The sequence below is a fragment of the Pristis pectinata genome, chromosome 6 (genome assembly GCF_009764475.1).
Source record: "Pristis pectinata isolate sPriPec2 chromosome 6, sPriPec2.1.pri, whole genome shotgun sequence".
Taxonomy (NCBI): Eukaryota; Metazoa; Chordata; class Chondrichthyes; order Rhinopristiformes; family Pristidae; genus Pristis; species Pristis pectinata.
This window is the reverse complement of record NC_067410.1, coordinates 75,469,522-75,476,792: the sequence shown is the minus strand read 5'-3', so window position 1 is coordinate 75,476,792 and position 7,271 is coordinate 75,469,522.

The following is a 7,271-nucleotide window of genomic DNA, read 5'->3' as shown; positions in this document are numbered from 1 at the left end:
TTTAAAAACCCCAAAAAGCAGCTGTAGTTTCCAGTGTTTCAAAGAATTCATTCTTTAAAGATGAAATCAATCCAGTTTCAAGTTTATTCCCTTGCTATATGATTAAGGCTCCAGGGGTGTATTTTGCACAAAAAAATCTTTTTGATTTGTCAAAAATTCTTTCGATTAATATGCAGCTGTCATTGCACAAGAAAATCCAGATCTCAACTTTCTCTTTTATCTTTTTCTCTTACCCCAGGCTGCAGCAAGTACCTAACTCTGCTGGAGAGAATGTCCATTCCTTTTTGATTGGCGCTCGATACAACAGGTCAGTAAATGCCACTTGAAACTTCCATTTCATTTTTCAAACTGTCCAAAAGATGATAAGTATTTTCAATCTGCCATATTGTTAATGATAGTGGATCTTTTCTGGCACTGCTCATGTTAGATTGGAGGGTTTGTCCTGAACCAATAATGGCAAATATTATATTGCATGTGCGGTCATAAGAAGTTGTTAGCAGTTTTACCCTGCCGGTTAAAGCTGGTACTGCAGGTTAAAGCTGCTAACAATTTCCTGTGACCACACATGCACAGTTATACATGGAATCTGGATGTTGCTGTCACTAATGCCCTACTCCTCCACAAGTGTCATTTATTGTATCCGATGCTCCTGGTGCAGCCTCCTCTACATTGGTGAGACCTGATGCAGATTGGGTGACTGCTCTGTCAAGCACCTTTGCTCCATCTGCTGCAACAGCCAGGATATCCCGGTGGCCAGCCACTTAAATTCCACTTCCCATTCCCATACTGACATGTCTATCCATGGCCTCCTCTACTGCGAGGCCAGAAGAGCAACACCTCATATTCCGTTTTGGTGGTCTCCAACCTGACGGCATCAACATTGATTTCTCCAACTTCCAGTGACCCTTCCCCTCTTTTTCCCCCATTCCCCCATTCAGCAACAACTTCATCTGTGAAAAATAACTTTACAAATGTAGAATCTCGTTCTTTCGGATGAAATTTAATTATGTCAGTTCAAAATAATTAAATCTTTTTCAATAGCTTTTCATGTCTTCTCCTTAAACTCATATATATCATAATCTTTATTTTGTTTGTGTACAGTGGTTAATTTATGGGACAAATCTTAGTTTATTGGGTCAGGTTGGGCTTCCTATGGGAGGCCAATCCGCAGCTGATTGGTGGTCAGGATCTTTCAAGCCATTACTGGCTGGGTGTGATCCTAAATGGCCTTGACAGTCAGTGAGGTCCCAGCCCAGGCTCCAGATATCAAAGCTATCAAATGGCCAGCAGCATGAGGCACATCCAGAAAAGACTGTGAATAGACTGAGAGTGGACTTCAATAAAAGACAGGTTTCTTACACTACTTACCTGTTAATTGATTGGCTTCTTCAATCCACACATCACCACCCTTGGCTTTGACATCAGCTGTTAACTGGAACAAAATGTCCTGATCTGTCTTCAAGCAATCTTTTGCAATTTCTTTGTGTTTCATGTGTAGTTGGTTTGTAAGTTCTTTAGGATCTTGGAGCTTTCTTCCCAGATCTACTGAGCAGTAAATAAACTGTTTTAAAAAGTACATTTCCCAAAAATACCCCGGAACACTGGCTGCTCCTTGACATTGGACATTCACCTGGGGAGTCTATACCTGAGGGTGGCACAAAGGCTCGGGAGGGGTGGCGTGATTGATATCTCCTTCCTATTGCTTGCTCATCAGCCAGGTCCTTTTGATTGGCAGCTCATGGACTCAGGCCAACCCTTTCCTGTTAACTGCCCCTGTTGGGACAGGGAACAGGATGCTCATCCCTGTCCTCTTCTACTCTTGGCCCTTTCAGGAGAGGCTGTGAGGTTTTCCTGTCCCTGGTTTGAAGGGATAACTCCAGTTGTCCATCATTCAAGGTGAAGTGATTCACCTTGATCTCTGGTGGTGGGGTCTGTTTTCTGGCACAGGTGCTGGGAGATTCCTATAGATGCTGATCTCCCTGGAGCAAAGAGCATTGTAATAGAGCCCCCTGCTGTGAAATTGGTTGGAAGACAAGCAAACAGGTGTCTTATATCCATCTTCTGGTAAACAAATGTCCACAAGTGCATTAGAGATACAAGAGACTGCAGAAACCAGAACAAAAAACAAAACACTGGAGGAATTCAGTGAGCCAGGCAGCATCTGTGGAGGGAAATGGACTTCTGACATTTTGGGTTGAGAACTTCATCTGGACCGAGAAATCGAGGGGGCATAGCCTGTATAAAGAGGTGAGGGGAAGGGGTGGAGCCAGAGCTGGCAAGCAATGGATGGATCCAGGTGAGGAGGGGTGATTAGTAGATGGAGGAGGGAAGGATAGAAATAGCAACAGAGACTGGAAGGTGGTAGGTGGAGCCAACAGAGGGCTGCATATGGTGGAATCTGATAGGAAAGGAAGGTGGAATATGGAACTGAATAATGTAGGTGGGGTGCTCGTCAAAGTGTTGCCTAGCCCGATAATTTCCTCAACATTTTGTTTTTTGCTCCATAAGTGCCATGAGTTATGGGGTTAACTTTTGGCAGGACATCTTCAAGTATACTTCTCTATGTCTTTTTTTTAACTTCCTGTTTTGGAATTTCATAGAATCATAGAAACGCACAGAACAAAAATGGGTTCTTGGCTATGCCAATCACGATGCCAATCTATCCTAATCCTATCTGTCTGCATTAGGCCCGTATCCCTCTACTCCATTCCTATCCAAGTACTTGTCCAAATGCCTTTTAAACATTGTAATTGTCTCCGATAGCTCATTCCAAATATTCACCACCTTCTGTATGAGAAACTTACCCCTCAGATCTCCTGACAATTGAACCTGTGCCCTCTCATTCTACACTTCTTTGGTCTCGGAAAAAAATTCTATCTATCTTATCTATGCCCCTTATAATTTTGTATACCTCTATAAGGTCACCCCTCAGTCTGCCATCAGTGAGAGTAAAGCCAGCCTATCCAACCTCTCCTTATAACTACAGCTCTCCATTCCAGACAACATACTGGGGAATCTCTTCTGCACTCTCTCTGTAACTATCATATCCTTCCAGTAGTACAGCAACCAGAACTGTGCACAGTACTCCAAGTGTAATTTAGCCAATGTTTTGTACACTGTCGCAGACTTCCCAACTCTTATGCTCAATGCCTTGGCCTATGAAGGCAAGCATGCCAAATACATTTTTCACTACCCCATCCACTTGTGTCGCCACTTTCAGAGGACTATGGATTTGCACCTAAATGTCTCTCAGTACATCAACACTGTATCTCCTGATGGACTTTAACCTCCCAAAGTACATTACCTCACACTTGTATGATTAAGTTCCATCTACCAACACTCTGCCAAACTTTGCAGCTGATTTATTTCTCACTGTATCCTTTGACAACCTTCTTTGCTATCTACCACTATGCCAATTTTCATGTCATTTGCAAATTTACTAATCATACCTCATACATTCTCATCCAACTCAGTTAGATATATGGAGACACAAGAGATTGCAGATGCTCAAAATCTGGAGCAACACACAAGAAGCTGGAGGAACTCAGGGGATCAGGCAGTATCTATGGAGGGAAATGGACAGTCAACGTTTCAGGCCGAGACCCTTCATCAGGACTGGAAAGAAAGAGGGGAGATAGCCAGCATTAAAAAGGTGGGGGAAGGGGTGAAGCACCAACCCCTGTGGTACACCACTTGTTCAGATCTGCAGTCAGAAAAACACCCATCCACCAATATCCTGCCTTCTGTCATCCAGCCAATTTTAGATCCAGTTTGCCAGCATGCCTCGGATCCTTTGTGCCTTAACCTTCTGGACCAGCCTACCATGCAGGACTTTTTCAAAAGCCTTTTTACAGTCCATATAAACAATGTCTCCTGCCCTGCCTGCGTGAATCTTCTTGGTTACCTACTCAAAAAACTCAATCAGATTTGTGAGATATGATCTCCCCTGCACAAAACCGTGCTGACTCCTCCTGATCAGTCCCTGCCTTTCCAAGTAAACATAAATTCTGTCCCTCAGAATCTTCTCCATCAACTTCCTTCTCACTGATGCAAGGCTCACCAGTCTGTGGGTTCCAGGCTTATCCCTACTTCTCTTTTTGATCAAAGGAACAGCATTAACTATCCTCCAGTCTTCTGATTAACAAAGGTGTAAACATCTCTGTCAGAGCATTGGCAATCCTCTCTTGCTTCCCTGAGCATTCTAGCATAGATCCCATCCAGCCCTGGGGAGTTATCTCCCCTAATGTGCTCCAATTTTTCTAGCACTTCCTTCTTCCTGATACAGATGTGCCCCAGAATATCAGGGTATCCCTCCCTTAACTCTCCAACCTCCACAACCTTCTCCCTGGTGAAAACCAATGAGAAGTATTCATTTAGGACCTCACACATACCCCCTGGCTCCATGTATAGATTACCTTCTGGTCCCTGAGGGGATCTATTTCTGCCTTAGCCACCACCTTGCTTCTAATGTACTTATGAAAGGTTTTAGGATTCTCCTTAATCCAAGGTCATTTCATGGCCTCTTTTTACTCTTCTAATTTATTTCTTAAGGTGACTCATTTGATAACAATTTCCTGTACCTGACATATGCCCTTCAATATCCTTTGTTAACCAGGGTTCCCTAAACTTACCATCTTTGCCTCTTACCCTGAAAGACATGCTGACTCTGAACTCCGACTGTCTTGCATTTTTCAGTGCAAATTCTTTGACTTGATTGGTTGAACTGACCTCTGGTTGTCCGTGCTGCTCAAAATGTCACAGATGTTCTGTGAAGGGCAGCAAATTTAGGCAGAGGCCGGCTGACTAATGGGTCTTCCTGGCTGAAGTTGGACAACTGATAGTCATTCAGGCAATGATGAAAACAATCCCACCATTGCCCACAGGAACACTTAGGCCAACAGCAGAACCATTAAACCTTTTCACATGTGATGCATTGTTCGACTGTTAAAATGCTGCTATTTGTAATTTAGTGCATCCCCTTAACAGCACTAGCCTAGAAATAAGATTGTGTAGCGGCCCGGACCCGCAGGACTTGAACCGCCATCGGCGGCTGCAGGTGCATGCGCGGGAGCGTGACGCAAACTAACTGCGACGCGGACTAACCGCAGGGCGGGCCTTCTGGCGGGGACCGCACGTCACGTCCTCCAGAGAGGCTCTCGGTTACTTTGGTGAGCACGCGCGCTTTGTTTCAGTCAGTAAAGTGTGCTCCAGTCCAGCTGCCGGTCTCTGCATTTTCTTTCCTGCCACGCGCTGCGTTCGGCTACATTTGGTGACCCAGACGCTCCCAGACAGCATCTGGAACCCGAGACATGAATCCCAAAGACTCGCACAACGCAGTCTCGCTCAAGCTCCCGACTTTCTGGTCTGCTCAGCCCCACGTTTGGTTCGAGCAGGCTGAGGCCCAGTTCAGCATCAGAGGCATTACAGTCGACGCCATGCGGTACTACTACGTGGTCAGTGCGCTTGACCAGGACATGGCAGCGCGGATCATCGACTTCCTGCACCATCTGCCTACGGAGGACAGGTACATTAAAATCAAGGCACTCCATCTCTGCACTTTTGGACTCTCCCGCTGCGAACGAGCCGCGCGGCTCCTGCTCATGGATGGCCTGGGCGACTGCAAGCCATCTGAGCTGATGGACGACATGCTGGCGCTCATGGATGGCCATAAACCCTGCATCCTTTTCGAGCAGCTGTTCCTCGAGCAACTGCCAGAGGATATTTGCCTCCTCCTCGCGGGTGAAGACTTCAGTGACCCGCGCAGCCTTGTGGCCAGGGCGGACATTTTGTGGCAGAGTAAGCAGCGGGGAGCAGCTTCCATCTGCCTAACCGCAACCGCACAGCCTAAGGCCAAGACCCCACAACCAAAACCGCCGAGACCCACGGGGGACAAAGACAAGGGTTCGGACCAATGGTGTTTTTACCATCAGAGGTGGGGGTCAAATGTGTGCCGCTGCCGTCCACCATGTGCCTTCCCGGGAAACGCCGGGGCCGGCCGTCGCTAGTGGCTTTGACAGCTGGCCGTTGCGACAGCCTCCTGTTCCTCTGGGACCGACACTCCGAGCAACGTTTCCTGGTGGACACCGGGGCCGAGATCAGCGTCCTTCATCCTTCAAACATGGACACCCGTACCACGGCCCCAGGCCCCAACCTCACCGCTGCGAATGGCACCACCATCTGGACATACGGCTTGCGTACCATCCTGCTGCGTTTCGGCCCCAGTTGTCTTACCTGGACCTTCACGGTAGCAGCGGTGTCACGGCCATTACTAGGGGCGGATTTCCTACTGGCCAACCGCCTTCTGGTCGACCTGAAAGGCCTGCGTTTGGTCCACGCCGAGACTTTCCAAACCATCCAGCTCGGGGAAGCCCAGTTCCCGGCCCTTCACCTGGACTCCGTCACGCTCTTGGGTGACGAGTTCGCCAGGGTGCTGGCGGATTTCCCCTCCATCATCACCCCACAGTTCACCACTACCGGCCCCAAGCATGGCGTACAGCACCACATTCCCACACAAGGACCACCGCTGCACGCCCGGGCCCGTAGGCTGCCACCCGACAAACTTCGCCTCCCCAAGGAGGAGTTCCGGAAAATGGAGGAGATGGGGATCATCCGCCACTCGGACAGTCCTTGGGCATCGCCGCTGCACGTGGTGCCCAAGTCCGCAGGAGGTTGAGGCCCTGCAGGGACTACAGGAGACTTAACAACGCCACAACCGCCGACAGATACCCGGTGCCCCACATCCAGGACTCCACGGGGCGGCCATCTTTTCAAAAATTGACCTGGTCCCAGGTTATCATCAGATCCCCGTGCACCCCGACAATTTGCCCAAGGCAGCTTTCATCACCCCTTTCGGGCTGTTCGAATTCCTAAGGATGCCCTTTGGCCTCAAGAACACCGCTCAGACTTTCCAGAGGCTAATGGACTCGGTTGGGCAAGGCCTGGATTTCATTTTCATCTACCTTAACGACATCCTGGTGGCCAGCAAGTCACGCAAGGAGCACGTGGCACATCTGTGCCAGCTCTGCCAACGCCTGAGCGACCATGGACTGGCAATCAACCCAGCGAAGTGCCAGTTTGGGCTGCCGGAAATCGACTTCTTGGGCCACTGGGTCAACCAGCATGGAGCTGCCCCTCTGCCAGACAAAGTTCAGGCCATCCGCCAGTTTCCCAATCCCAGCACGGTCAAGGGCCTGCAAGAGTTCGTGGGGATGGTGAATTTCTACCACTGGTTCGTGCCGGCGGCAGCGCACATCATGAAGCCCCTGTTCAGT